The sequence below is a fragment of the Trachymyrmex cornetzi genome, unplaced genomic scaffold, assembly GCF_001594075.2.
Source record: "Trachymyrmex cornetzi isolate Tcor2-1 unplaced genomic scaffold, Tcor1.1 scaffold509, whole genome shotgun sequence".
Lineage (NCBI taxonomy): Eukaryota > Metazoa > Arthropoda > Insecta > Hymenoptera > Formicidae > Trachymyrmex > Trachymyrmex cornetzi.
This window is the reverse complement of record NW_017299817.1, coordinates 124,827-140,491: the sequence shown is the minus strand read 5'-3', so window position 1 is coordinate 140,491 and position 15,665 is coordinate 124,827. Positions and strand designations below refer to the sequence as shown.

Genomic DNA, 15,665 nt, shown 5'->3' with positions numbered 1-15,665 from the left:
ATATATATATATATATATATATATATATATATATACACATGTATTTTATATACGTGGTAGAGCAGAAAATTGTGCATTTCAATCGGATATTTCAAAATGTGTTTTGCTGGACACGTATAGCGCTTAAATTTATCAATTTCCCAGTAATTTGACTCTTATACAGATGGACACGTGTGTAAGCACGACAAGAGAGAAGGTCAATGTATGCAAACGTTGCCAAGAGCACTAATCAGGACCACCTACCACTTCGTGATTTCATAATCAACGCTCGCGGCATGAGGATTGTCGGTGTACGGTGTATGTGCCATTATCTTGGACGTTCGAGTTTCAATTAGCGTAGAAGTGCCTCCGAGCGAATCTCGCGGCTCAAAGTTCCGTATGGCGGATCACTGATTAACGTTCGGGCGGAATTGCCCGTCTAACGTATACGCCCGCTAATGATTTTCCTTTAATAACTTCTATTCTGCCCTTTTATTCGTAATTATGCAGTGATTATCACATTTTACAGAATAATGTATTGTGTCGAGCGTTTTTAAGAAATATGGTTTTAAAAAACCATATTCCACCTTACAAAGGCTATAAAATTTTATTATTTTATCAAAGAAACGTTTTAAATAACAATTCGCAAAAGAATAATTCCAGGGTTGGCAGTGTTGGCACAGACCTGGAAAATCGGAAAAAGTGAGGGAAATTGAAATTGGTCATGGAAACCGGGAAAAGTCAGGGAAAATATAAAAAAGTTTGGAATTTCGCGCGTGCGAGCGCGCGCGCGAAATTTGCTCACATTTCCCTGAAACTGTTCCTATTCCAAATAATTGTTATAATTTTTTAAATATTATATCTGACGTTTATACTGAAATACGATCAATACTTGTGCACTTTAAACGATTTTAATAAAATAATTAAAATTTATATTTTCAATATTTTTATTTGATCCCTCATTTTTATTATAGTAACTGCATTCTTTTTTTCCAAACCTAATTTATTTTATGCTGTGGCTTGAATTTGCACCCAAAATTGTACTATGCTACTAAGCTTTTTTACGTTGTTTTTAATAACACAGACTAGCTTTCCTACAATCCTTGAGTCTAAATGTTAAAATTTACATATTTTATATTACTCATGGAAAATTTTCAATTTTCATCTGGAAAACCTGGAAAAGTCAGAGAATTTTAAAATTCATTTTCTGTGGCAACCCTGAATTCGTTTTGAATAGAAAAATAGAAAACACTTTCTACTTCTCTCTTGAATTTCTCTAGTTTCTGTACTGATTCCATTTCTCCACAACTTCACAGTTTCTGTTCTATTGTACAAGAGGGAATCGAGCAAACCGCACACATTTCCATTGTGTGACGCGAAGACAATTCTTTTGACATATTACGTGACATTCTTGACGATTGAATCATCGATGTATGACGGTCGCGCTGGTATCTCTTCTCTTTTTATTATTGGCTCTTGCTTGCCGAGAAGGGTCGCGGTTTTACGGTTCGCCAATCTCGCATTGGCGAGTGTAAAAAACCACGCCGTTACGCAAACGACCGACCGAGAATTTACGATGCCACGAAAAGAGCTTTGCTGGTGCAAGACGATTCACGACGTCGTTAGTCTACGAAGGCACTGCTTCTTCGCAGCACTTAAGAGTAAACGCGGTCATTTGGCATCAAGTTTTACACTCTAAATACAGTATAATAAGGAAATAAAGTTATATTTTAGTATTAATGCTGAATATTTTCCTAACTATCAGTGATTGCCTTTTGTCACAAATTTTATCTCGAATACGTTTAGAGTATTTGTTGATTTAAATCAGTTTGTACATTTGTGTTAAATTTAATACATTTCATGTGTCTTAAACGGTCCACTTAAATTTTGTATTAATTTAATACAAGATAAATATGTTAGAAAGTAACACACAAATATTATATAAAAAAATTAACGCAAAAATATAATACTGACAATTTATAAGTAAACTGTGACTTCATATTTTTCAGTAAAATTAACATTTATGATATGTTAAATTAACATGTATTTTATTCATTTTATCTTATTTTTTTATGTGTTTTATAACACATTATTTTTATGTTATTTGTTCTCACTTCACTTTCTCATAAATTTTGTTATTTTGACACTAAGAAATGTTGAATATCAATTTAACGCAAAATAACATAATCATATTATGTCAAATTAACATTCAAAAATGTTCAAAATTCAATACAAAATTTTTACAAGATCTTGAATGGACTTGTGGTATTTCTAACACAAATGTAAAGTGGTTTTTACTTGCAACGCACTGTTAAATCTATAATGTAAAATTTAACCTAATTTGAGTTGCCATCACTCCCACTTAATATATCATTATTTTATACTAAAACATTGAATAAATTTAAACTGTTTAATTCCATTATTTTAAAACAAAATTTAAAGCGACATACTGAATAGAAGCAGTAGCGACCTGTAGAAATAACTATAAATAATTTAAATTGGGTACAATTTGACATTATGAATTTAACAGTCTAAGATCGTAAATTTGTATTAGTTTGCCGCTTTGCGATTGGTAGATTATGTGACAAATGATACTATACATCAATTATGAACGAGTGATTTTCTCGCTCGAACGAAATCAGTTTTATGCCCGCGTCGCACATGTATATGTACGCGTGACTAAACTGAAATCTCAGTAATCGGTTCTTGACATTCGCAAGTGACGCATTGTGCGACTCGCAATGCCAATCAATTATATGATAGAGCAAAAGATGTCAACTTTTTTTGTTATAAGAAAATTTATTAATAAAACGTATGTATTTATTTTTTCATTTTTATATGATATATATTATATATTTTTTGAGAGCTAATTAAAAGAAATAATCCTATTTTCAGTCAAATCGGATCTTACTGATCTTAGTGCTTAATAATATTAAGTGCAAATTTTGGCAAATATATTATTCCAGTTTTTATAAACTGCACGCTGCACGCCGATAAGTCGTAATTGCAAACTAAAACCGAAATTAATATCTCAAATTAGATTGATCGGTGAAGATAATAATTAATTGTTTATGACGTAGGCATCTCCCGGAAAGTTGGGAATTTCAATTCTGAGTAATATTTTTTGCAATAAATTATTTACAGGTTTTTAAGATACTTATTGGCTTCACTATTAAAATTAACGATCAGTCAGATTTAAGATATTAATTTTAACTTTAGTTTGCATTTCAAATCCGATAAACCTTATATCGGCGCACAGTTTATAAAATTGAAATAATATATTTGTAAAAATTTGCATTATACATTAAGCCGTGACTGAAAATAGGATTATTTTTATCAAGTCATTTATTCTCATCGATCTAATTTTGATTTATATATTTTTTATATTATTTTATTATATTCGATAACAGTGTATCGTCTTGTTACTTTTCATGAGATAAGAATAATACGTTTTAATGCGCGTTAGGAATTTATACCTTGCTATTTTCACGAAACATTATTAAGACCATCTTAGAAATTGGAGAAATTTAATAATTGCTTGTTAATTGCTCAAATGTCAATGAGTAGAAATCACGATGTATGAAAGATTGCGATGCCCGTTCGCGTTTAACATGAGCTAAATATCTCGACTTGAGGAAAGAGAGCAAACAGAACGAACCTCGGCGCGGCATCTCTTTCTTCCGAGAGGAGAAAGGGGCGGTATTCGATTCGCGCGAACCCCATGGCGGCCGTGACCCCGATTTGGCAGGTGCACTTCCTCCCGAGATCGTTCCGGCGATAACTGTCGATCGTCGATCATTTTGCGGTCGTGTTGGCCGTTACGTGCGCCGCGTTATATCTGCGGCAAGACATTGGTAGAAAGTTGCAGTGAAAGCGATACAAAATTTGATACGGCAGTCGCAGCTTCAAGCGTGCACTTTTCTCGCCGCGGATTAATTCCGCGGACGTGACCGGTCGCGGGAGAGGTGTTGATCGCGTCGATTTCCGTATTCGCGGCGCGGCAGCAGCAGCAGCAGCAAACAGCTGCCAAGATCGAGTTCGCATTCAGGAGCTTTGCTTCCGATCAAACCCGAAACGGCTGACCGATATCTCGCATCGCGCTTGAATTTCTTGCTGATCTTTACGACCTCGGGCGCGTTGCTCTTAAATCAAAGAAATTCATCACAGTCCGCTAATTAAACAGACTTTCCCGGGGAATTTCTGTGAGAGAGGCGCTGTTCCGAGCCGTATACGCGCATCAGTCACTGCTGCCTGTAAGTTTCTCGAGGTTAGCTCTCAAACGATCCGAAGACGATTTGATCGATGTTGTCCTTCCTCCTCGGTAGCGGCACGTTCTCACCCCTTCCCTACGGGACGTCCGGCGAGTCCTTCCTTAATGCGTCCTTGATGAGAGGCAACCTCGTGAGAGCCTGCCAGGCTACCCTTGCCTCGATTACCTGCCTTATCGATGCCAGCGATTATTTTGCTCGTCACGTTCGTCATCGTCTCTGCGGGTCACCCGGCTGGAAGCTTTTTACCTGCCAGCGCCGCAAAGGTGCGCGCTCCAACGAACCCGAGGACGATCATTTCTCGGAAGAACGTGCACTACCGTCTTCGGGCATTACCTTACCTCTTTCTTAGCTTTGCTTTAATCTTCTGGTGAAAGACGATATTTTGTAAGCCGCGAGACCGCAACAAGTAAATTTCTCACGAAATTAGAGATAACACGCTTAAACTAATCTTGTAGAAATTGATCGAAACGACTAAAATTGAAAATTGTAATCATATACTATTCTCTTTTGATACCTACGTATTAGTACTTACGCATTAGCATATTAAAATATTAATACCTACAATAAATTCTCGATGCGAAAGATAAAATTGTATTTCAAAGCAATTACTTTTCGAAATAACATTCGTTCAAAATTTCTTTAGGAAGGGCATTAAAAGAAAAAGAACATTTTTCGTTTATCCATTCTGTATATACATCATAAATAATCTCATAAATCTGGAGTGCTTTTACAGTGCTATTGACTTTAACTCGTATGGTACCTTCTTGAATGTAAAAATACTTTTGAACATGGTACTTACAGCTTTTTTTATGTCGACTCTTCAGTACAGCGCCCAGGTGAGCTCGGTTCAACACGCCGGTCGGCAAAAATCGCGAAAACGACCGGCTCGTAACTCCGGACTTGCGGCGCATCCGCTCTAACGGATGCTGGACGAGAGAACGATGCGGCGAGCAAAGGGAGTGTAGCGGCAAAGCGCGCGGCTCGCTGGAAAGAGAGCGCAGATCGTATGCACGTCGAAAAGGCCTCGTGCATTGCAGCCGCTGCATGCGCCGCTCTTCTAAAAGGCAAGCCGGTATAGAGTCTGCGAGTCTGCGATGGGGGCCCCACGACATTAGAGCCACATTAACGCGCGCACTCGTCGACCAGCTGGTACCCTATCGGGTCAGCTAATTACATGCCGATTCCGAGAGATCACTCGCACAATGCCCGTGTCGACATGCCGCTCTCCTCGTCGTCGTTACGCCGCGTCTTCGGTGTCGATACTTGTGATTCACCAGCCAGGTAGCGTTGAATCTCTGCGAGCGTATATTTCTAGTAATATATTACACGCACTTTTAGTCGTACTATATAAATGTAACTTTTTTTTATCGAAGTCTGTTGATCAATTTATTTAACTCAAAGTTTAACGTAAAGATTCTTCGGATATAACATTATAAAATTTCCGAATTTTCCAGAAAACCTATAGAATATAAATTATTGAGAAATTGCATTTACTGGAATGTTTTTTTTTTTCGAAGTAAGTAATTTTGTATATCTACATACTGAAAGAAAAGTGTTTAATATTTATAACCACATTGCATGGTAAGATAATTATTTTTATTTAGGAACTCTAGTTTTATGATTATTTATACTGCTATAATATTGATAATAATAAGCGTATATGATAATTTTTTCAAACATAAAAAAATATATAAATTATGATAATTTTGAATAATAACATAGTAAAATATCAAGATATAAATGCAGGTAAGTAAAATAAACATTTTTATTCAGTAAATGCAATCGCAATTATAGTGAATATAAATATTTTCTTAAATTCTCTTACTATTTATGTGATAATAATAACTAAAAAATATGTTAGGAAAAAACTAAGAACTCTTAAGCAGTGTGTGACTTTTATAACAAAATTGATTATATTTGCATAGCTAGAACAACTATAAATGTATAGTGACCAAAAAAAACAACTATAAATAACAAATAATTAAATTCTAATAATTGCAACTATTTTTTTCTCTCAGTAATCACGCTGATTTACATTAATCGACACTTGTCTTCGAAGTTGTCTCATTTTGCGTGAGATTGATATTTGTATTCAGCACAGAATTATTCATCTTGTATCACGCACTTATTTGATTTGTTGCACATAGCATAAATAATTTTGTATAAAGACAATGATGTAATCATACCATAAATTACAATTAAAATTGCTTATTTCAAATCATTACTTCAATCACTCACTCGCGAACAGGGATGTGAGAAATCGTTATTTTAATAACATTAAATATCATTCTCAAACATTTAACTATTATGATGTTAAATAATCACTCAAACATATTATTTGAATATAAGTATGCATTGCGTGGCGTATTTTGACATTTATTCATTTCTTCAGAATAAATATTGATAGATTGAATTTGAAATTGTTTAATGGATTCGCGCAATTGAATATATAAAAGTCAATGAGGTACTGAATTGATCCCAGCATCAAGTGGAAGTTTCGCGGAAAGGTTCCATCGGTTACACGGTGCCGCAACGGGCGCGCACCCGCGAGTGCTTGGGCCGCTAATCGTTCCTAGCTACTCGCTACGTATCGTACCAACAGTACGAACGCGATTTACGGCCGGATTGTGTGCGGTCGATCGCTCGGCGGATTCGAAACGGCCGCTTTTGTCTTTATGGTGCGACTGATCGCGATCACGGGGTGCGCGGGTGGTATAGTTTATGCGATGGCGGAGGCAGTTTGTTGCGCCTGTGCGTATAGGATTAATTAGACGTTACGAAATTGCAGCGTGTAGCCTCGGGTGGTCGTGATGGATGCAATCCGCCGGTTCGTATTTATTTCTCACGTCTAGTCGTACGTGAAGTATTTTATTGCGTGGCTTGTTGCGATTTCGCCTCAATGCGGTACGTTGTAAGAAACTATTCTTCCAAATTTTCTTTTACGTTTTAGCTTCTATTGATTCATTCTCGCGATATTTTCCTGTAACAATTATGTTGTCACGTATTTGCTTTAACACAGGAATTATCAAAAATATTTATGCAAGAATTCTGTGATAAAGTATAATTCACTTAAATTGGAATTGAGACATGAAAAGATGTTTTCACGAAATTAAACACTAAGAAATTCTATTTTAATATTTGTTTAAAGTAATTTAAAGAAAATTTCTATATTCGACTGTTATTTTTGTTTTACGAAAAGCTTACATACAACATTCTCATTAGCCGTATTTAATCAGTTGTAGACGCGCGATTCTAACTCTCTGTCACACAATGGGGATTCACTCTGGGATTTGTCTATCCTGCTGAACCACGCTGATCTCGATGTAGCTTACAGCCTTTACCAGCGGGAGCTCTGTTGGTTACTTATTCGAGGAAGGTGTATTTATTCAAAACCGCACTGTTCCCACTGCGTTCGAGGAATCTGAATGTTGAGGTACTCTTCAGGAGTTCTCCAGGAACAAAGACCTGTCGCTCGTTACAGTTCGTTTTAATTAATTAAAATATATAAAGCTCAGCTTTTGTGATAACAAGAAATATATTCACCATTCGTGCCAACAGGAAGAATGGACAATTTCATCCGGCTGAATATTAGTGAATGGTACCTTTAGGAGGCATGGAATGTAAGTTTTGAGTTCAGAGTGTTTATTTCTAAAAATGCGTATTGTTTTCCTATTCCATAATTACATAGTAATTGTATTTTGAAATTAATTAATTATTTTAATTGTTACTTATTCCAAATAAGCGATAATTGTCTTTTCATTAATCTTCTTTTTCAATTTTTAAGTAGAAGCAAGAATTCAGAAAACTATACAAAAATGTTAATTATTGTTTTTAGTAAATATATTACAATATACATTATATAAAAAATAAAAATTTTTTTCTTTCGCTGTTTTATTCCGCTATATTCTGTCTCGAGAATTTCGGAGTATGATATGTGTTTTTCGACGTCGTAGTTCATTTGCGTTATTACCGAGCGATGTCACCGGCGGACGAGTGACAACCTCGAAAAATCACTTCTGTCCATCGAGTACGACGATTCGTACTGGCAAATGTGCTACGTGTCTGTCTTCGACTTCACGCGAAAACTGTTGGCCGTTGTAGTCGGCGACGTTGCAAGCCGCTGATGACACTCTATGGCACTTGAGAGCAGGCCGCTGTGTTGCAGTGCTTAGTTTTCTCGAAGAGGGTCGACCCTTGTCGCCACTGCTGATCGTCGTCGTCGACGACGACGACGATGATTACGACGTTCTCTCTTCGGCAATTACAGCTCAAGTGGCACCGTAAGAGACAGGTGGTAAGCTGCATCTTGGGTTGTTCGCGCCATCTTTGATTTCTTCCTTTTCCACCTTCTTTTTCGTTGTATCTCCCGTAAATTTATGACAGGATATATATTGCAGTATTTATCCCTTGAGAGATAACTACTCGGCTCCTGATGGCCTGTTTTAAGTCATCGTTCTTCTTAATTAATTATTCTCTAGCTACTAGTGTTACATCGGAAGAATTTACCACTCCATGATTAATCTGACATCTGTTGGTGCATGTAGAAATATTCCATCAAATAGCATTATATAGTACTTTCTAATCTTTTTTAGTCTTCTAATATCATCAAGGTAACTAATGAAATTATCTGCCAATGATAGTAAATTTTTCGAGCGTATTTTAGCTTTAAATGAATAATTATTCATACGATTTACTTATTATTGTTGTTGAATGTGGTGAAAAAATTTTCTTGCCATAAACATCTTTGAACTATATCTCTATAACGAAATTCACTATTGTGTCTCGACTATGTAAGCTGGTAATCATCCGGAAGTCAACAGTCGATAAACGTACGATCAACGAACTTTACAGTCCAGAGATTAAGACTATGTTAAATCGTGATATTATCAGTGACCATTCTGTTGTACGATCAATAAAACGCAGTCATGGAAAATCTCAGTGTCTCACGGAGACACTTTCAATGGCGATACGTTATCGGACGATAAAAGTACACGACCGGGGCTCGGTGAGATCGTGGACGCTAAGGAAACACGATGCGAGATCTTCGTCGTCAAGGGCTACGGATAATCGACTTAACGACGAGGCTTAACGACTTCGCGGTAACGGTTTCGCCGGACCTCTTCTCGTCGTCGCCGGGCATTACGATCCGCGGGAATTCTAAACTTGGGACCCGTCGTCCGCCTGGGCCTTGTCGTCCGGCTGAGCGATCGAGACTCGGGCTCTATAATGCACGGGCGACATCGCCATACGTGTCATGGGGGAATCGATCCGATCCGGTTGTAAGCCGACCTAACCATAAGTTCACCTCGGATCGGCGTCGTGCTCGTCGAGTCTGCCTCACTGCATGCGGGAAAGCCGAATAAAACGCGGAATCTTGATCCGCTATGCTTAAAGGCTTGATTCTCTCTGACACCTTGCTCTGACGAGGCACGATCGCTTCAATTCCGCAAAGATCCGAGATCTTTTTTACGGAAAGCGATTATATGGATATGTACATAAAATATATATCGGATCAAAAAAATATCAAATAAAATAAATAAATAATTTTTATTTTGAAAATTCAATATAAAGAATGTACAATAGGGCTCTATTCTCTTTTTTCTCGTCGTTCTTACGTTGAAACATCTCGTGAAAATGCGCAGGTGTTAGCCACTCGTTCAACACCTTCGATACGGCGGTGAACCGGCTGGCATGATATGCGAGAATTCTTCAGGAAGCCAGGAAACATGGCGATCGGTTCTTTGACGGAGCTGCTGACTCGTCCGGACTCAAACAGAACTCGCCATCGCGTCCTTAACTGCTCGCGCGGAAGAGGGCATGATTCGTGCATTCCCGTTTCGTTGCTCTTACGAAATCGGCCGATTTAATTACAACGCTTATCAGGCTGTCGGACTTGCCGGACGCGCGGTTTTAATGGGCACCTGCGAGATATCCGGGTTCAACAGCGGGCGGCGGACGATACTTTTTCTCCCCATATGCGCGCAGCGCAAATAATTAAGGTTTTGCCAATCGTGATTATCGGCTGTCACGCGAAACGCCAAAAAGAATCGCGCGTGAAATTCTCGGGAAGAAAGCCGTTGGGTACGCCGCTTCGATCGCCTCGCGATTATACCGATCATTATATCTGTTTTTAGTTTAATCCGCAATTTATTACGACACCACCCATAGGCGATACCTCCGTACATCGTGTATCATAGTCATTGCGTTATCTAATTATATGTATATACGTGAGACATTTCTAGAACGACGGGACATTAGTTGGAGTGATCATCGATGAGCACTGTTTTCAAACGGGATCGAACCGGTTCGTAACGGTTTGCTTAATTTTGCGTTGCATGCCTGACAATGAACTCTGTGTTAAATTCTTAGCCGCTATCGGTACAGGATATCGTGACATATTTTGAGCTCCGATAAGATAATTGATGAGCAATTGTTGTCAACACATTTTGTTTTCTCTGTTCAAAGTTATAACGAACGAGGTAAATTGATAATATATATTTAATACTTTTACTGTGTAATTATAATGCAAGCACGTACTTTTGCTGAAAGCATACCGATTGATAGAATAGTGCAAACGATTTAGTCATTGTATATAGAATTATTATTCTCCGTTATTATTCTAATTATTGAAAGTAAGGCAGTTATGCTATAATTAGTGATTCACGTAACTACGTGACTTGTAGCTCCGTAATAATGTAATTACATATAATTTTACATGATCGCGTGTAGCACCGTTGTAATGTGTTCACTAATATGGTTATTTATTTAATTCCTCATTTACTTGTCAGTGATACATTTTAATTAATCATCAATATATCGTTACGATCTATGTTTCATACTTGTCAGTTATCAAGTTATTTATCACTCATTCTTCGCAATAGCATCTTTATCATCATGCTCATCTTTATCATGTACGAAGTGCTTTACTCGAAATATTTCGTTTTTCATGCTACTCTCAGCACTTTAAGTGCACTTATTATTTATCATTTTCGCTTTATTGTAGCTTTTCATGCATTTCTCATTGTCTCTAATGTAATTTTTCTTTTTTATTTTTAGGGATCGTGACAACCTGGCGGACAGCTCGGAGCGAGACTCCCCTTGGAGTTGTGGGGGTGGCAGCGGTGGTGGCCGCAGACCCCTCATCTCCATTATCGAACACCTACACACCTCCAAGAGCAGACTTCACAATGGTGAGTTGTATGTCCAGCATGTTTATCATTGCCCTTCTTGACACGTATCATTTCTTACTCGCATTATTGCATTAAAGAGAAGTTTAATGAAATATTTTTCGCCTTCTCTTTTCGCGCATCTCGTGTTTGTCTCGGAGAGGCAGTAAAAACGTTTAATCAATGAAACGCGAAGGAATTGATTTTATTTACTGAAGACAAGAAATTATTTTTTCAGAAAAATGCCGCGATCGCGTGTCAATATGCATTCATTTACGTGCGTCAGTTGACTAATTGATCGGTAATTTTAACTGTCTACGAAAAACATAAAATTAATTATTTCACATTACTGTCTGAATATTCCTTATGTCCGCCATAACGATATTATACGAATGAAAAAACTTGTCGGCATATCCATCATTAAACTCAACGATAATATTTTCAAGTCTATAAAATAAACTTTATTGTCTGTAAAATAATATTGTCTCGAAAGTTGTATTACGCTTGAAGATAAATTTACATAAGTGTTACAAATTAAGCAGCATAAATAGAGCGGACGTTTATATAATATTTCTGACGGTATTAATTAATAATTTCTTATACAATAATTAGTTGTCACTAACGTTTTCAGCGATATGAAGTTTTGTGAAGAAAGAGCGACAGTCGCTCGTTAAATACATGTCACATCTGTGCTCATATATCCTTAAATATATTTTATCTGTACCCATATATTCTAAAATGTTAAAAACATATCCATAAAGCAACTTATATGAGGGAATCGTCACGGTATTGAAAAAAATTCCAGTGCATTTAATCCGTGCACGAAGGGAAGGAATGATGGCGCGGATACAGACGCTATTAGGAGTAATGAGCACACCTATGCCATAAACATGGCGATAATGATCGGCCGCGCGCTCTTGTAACGATAATAAATAATCAGGCGAAATATCAGCCAACAAAACTTACACGAACGTTCGTTCCTTTGATGGCGGCGCGTTGGTTGGCGGGAGCGAGCGAGTGGACCACGGAGCAGACTCTGGCGACTCTCCGTGATGTCTTCATCTCGGGTAATTAGAGGCACGGATGCGCATAAGCGAGGCCGCTTATGTGTGCACGTCCGATTCTCTCGAGTGAAACGAGTGTCTCCTCCAAGTAGCAAGGGAACGGCACGGCGCGCGGCGGCGGCCTTTTACTCATCGTTCGTCCAGGTATTCTGGGTGGAAGCACGCGATAGGATGTAGACAAGAAAAGGGAGTTGGTCAGGGACGCGAAGGGAGCGGATCCTTCTAGGACGTTACGGTAGCATTATATCGGTGGCCAGACACAGGAACCGGGCATCGCGCGTACGATGGCGAGTCGAGAGTTTATTACGACCTTGGAAGGAGGATTTCAAGCAGGGGAGATAAAATACAATTATAGACGGACGTACCGGCACACCAGTGGTAATGACGGTAATAATAGTATCGTCGACGATAGTTACGTTAAAAGTAATAACGATAATATCGTCGCTAATAATCGAGGTGGATGGCAGCGTCACTCGCGAAATGTCAACTCGCTGGAAATGAGAGGAAAATGTGGGTGATATCTATGCAAATAACACTGCATCAGTTGCATGTTGCTTATGCGAAAAAGCAGGTCGATAGCGCCCACTGTAAAAATCAAAGAGAGGCGATAAAATAACGTATCGTAACAAAGTGTACATGAGACAGGATACTATGTGGAAATCTTTATGAAAGAAGTAGCGGGAGGGTTACGAGCTTTACGTCAACTGTAACCAAGAGAGATATAATGTAAATAACGATAATACTGCTATTAATTATAAATATGGAAGCGGTAGTCGCAAAATGTCATGGACGGAAGCGAAAGGAAAATATGGGTAATATTTTAATAAATAAAATATTTCCATTTGTATGGCTTAGAGTAAATACATTATACTATTTAATAGCTGAAATAAAGGAACATTTTTTTTGTTGAGAAATTAATGAGACACACATATATATAAATAACAAAAATATATAAGTTATATAAAAATTGTACAATAGAAAGTAATATCGAGAGAAAAAGAAAGAAGGAAAAAGATATAGGGAGAAGAGAGAAAAAAGAAAGGACGCCATGAAGGGTCACGAGATTAATCGCAATTACGGGAGTTTTCAGCGCGCGTCTCATTAGCCTACGCCCTCATTATTATATTATCAACATCCTCAGGATCGTATAATAGTCCTTGAATATATTTATGAGGGTAATCCCTACAGTTGTGCGCGTACGAAAGTTGCGGCTTTCTCCGGTCTGTAACAATAATCCCTGCATTCCCCTATATAATTGTGCCCGCGGAGGATTTATAGAGCTGGTCCAGAGTCTCCCGATCTTATCCAACAATCTGCCTATTGAGTAGGCAGACTAGAAGCGCACAGAGATGCGCCGCGCCGCCTCGGCAATGGGATTCATTCAGAAGTGCCGAGACGAGACCTCTCGGTACCGCGATTATTCCGCGCAGGAAGGTTGGTTTTTCGACTCTTGTGCGGAGTAAAGAGCGAGAGCATCGCAGCCTGAAATCACGATCTCCATGAGGAGAGAATATTAGGTTTATTAAAGTCCGAAGCGAATCGACACAGGAGTGCCAGATGTAAACAGTTGAAAGGCCAGATATAATTAATTGTAAGCGGTTTAACCCACTTTCTTTTCCCAAGCAATGAATCGGCAATATTTAATTTATTGTGAAAAGAAAATTAAATTTATATCAATTCTTTCAAGTTCTCGAAAAAGTGAAGGAACTGATATATTTAAACGTACGTGACCTATATCCTTTTTTTTTTGAGGATATAACTCGAGTCGAAACGACATTTCGTATTTATGATCAAGTCACCTGTCGCGAGATAGAAATGAGGGCAGCTCAAGGATAAACACAAAGAAAACCGTCTCGCGGCCGCACAGGAATCTTTTTGTTCTCTTCAATGGGATACTAGGAATTCGCGGTTGGATTGGGTCGATTAGTTATTCCAGAATAATCGCTAAGCCACGCATCACCGACGACGTATCATTAAAGTTGCTCTCGTTTCACACCAGATGACATCACCCTGCTCTGCTCACCTTTGGGTAATTCTATTTATCTTTCTCTCTCTTTTCTCACTGCTATCTGACGTCCTATTCTAGCTAAGGAACACTGATTCACTTGAAAAATAGTCTACTTATCGTTGCCGGCGATTTCGAACTGTTGCAACACGTTGTCTGATTACGACAGTAGCATTGCGCTTTATTAGTTTGCGTTGTTCTCCCATTGTCGCGTTCGTACAGCGATGTATATACTTTGTTTTATAGTTTAACATCGTTTTCATAAATCATTTGTGGATGACGGGCGCTGTCGTTAAATACTTTTCTTTCGTTCATCGCGATATAGATACGTGCGCACGTTGCCTCCCAAGCGATGTAAATCAGTCATTCTGCTAATTTACATATTAATCTTTGTGCTAGTAAAATTAATATGTAAATGACTACTGGTTTAATGAATTGTCAGTATATGAATGTATGAGCGAGGGAGGGAAAGGGGAAGGGAGGGAGAGATGCAGTGTCGTATTGTGACATTTGTGATCTGAGCCATGCCATGAATGATTTGTGTCGTGCCTATCTATAATGTATCCTACGATACACAAGAGTATCTTGTAATACGCAATCTTGATAAATTTGCGCGAATACATCGATTCTTTTGACAGTTCTTGTTTTGTTGTTGTGGGATATCATTGTCTCATGTTACGGCTTGACAAGGCGAGCGTAACGCTGCGCATAAATCCGTGCGCGCATTCTTACGCAGCAAGAGCGGCGATTAGGCGGGATTCTAGTTAAGTATATAGCCGAGACGCCGTGACTCCCCGTTGTCCTTTCATCTGAAACCGATATTTTTCGGTCGAGAAACTCGGACGATTTCCGCGTTCGAACGTGATCCGTTCGATTTCCGATAGCTATGACCGCTCGGCATCCTGGAAGCGCTGATTCGACACAGCGCGAGCGCAGCGGCGAGCGGGTGCAACGCGCTGCGCTATGCGATCCGCGGGATGTACAGGGGCATACACAATTTATAATGCAATTAGAGCCTCAGATGGTAGCGCTCGGATTTATGGCAGGTAGAGAATCCGCCGTGGAGAGAGAGGTGGAGGGCGACTGACTGGATCGGAGGAAGAAGAGGAGGAGGAGGAGGCAGAGGTGAAAGAGGAGGTAAAAGAGAAAGGAAAGAGAGAAAGAGAGAGAGAGAGAGAGG

At 38.6% G+C, this 15,665-nt stretch overlaps 1 long non-coding RNA gene across 1 annotated transcript in view; it reads left to right on the top strand.

Moving 5' to 3' along the window:
• LOC108765690 (uncharacterized) overlaps positions 1-15,665 on the top strand; it is a 120,464-nt gene that overhangs the window by 36,001 nt on the left and 68,798 nt on the right. Inside the window, exon 2 of the long non-coding RNA XR_001940328.1 lies at positions 11,307-11,440. This is a non-coding gene — a long non-coding RNA (uncharacterized LOC108765690). The remainder of the gene's footprint in view (positions 1-11,306; positions 11,441-15,665) is intronic.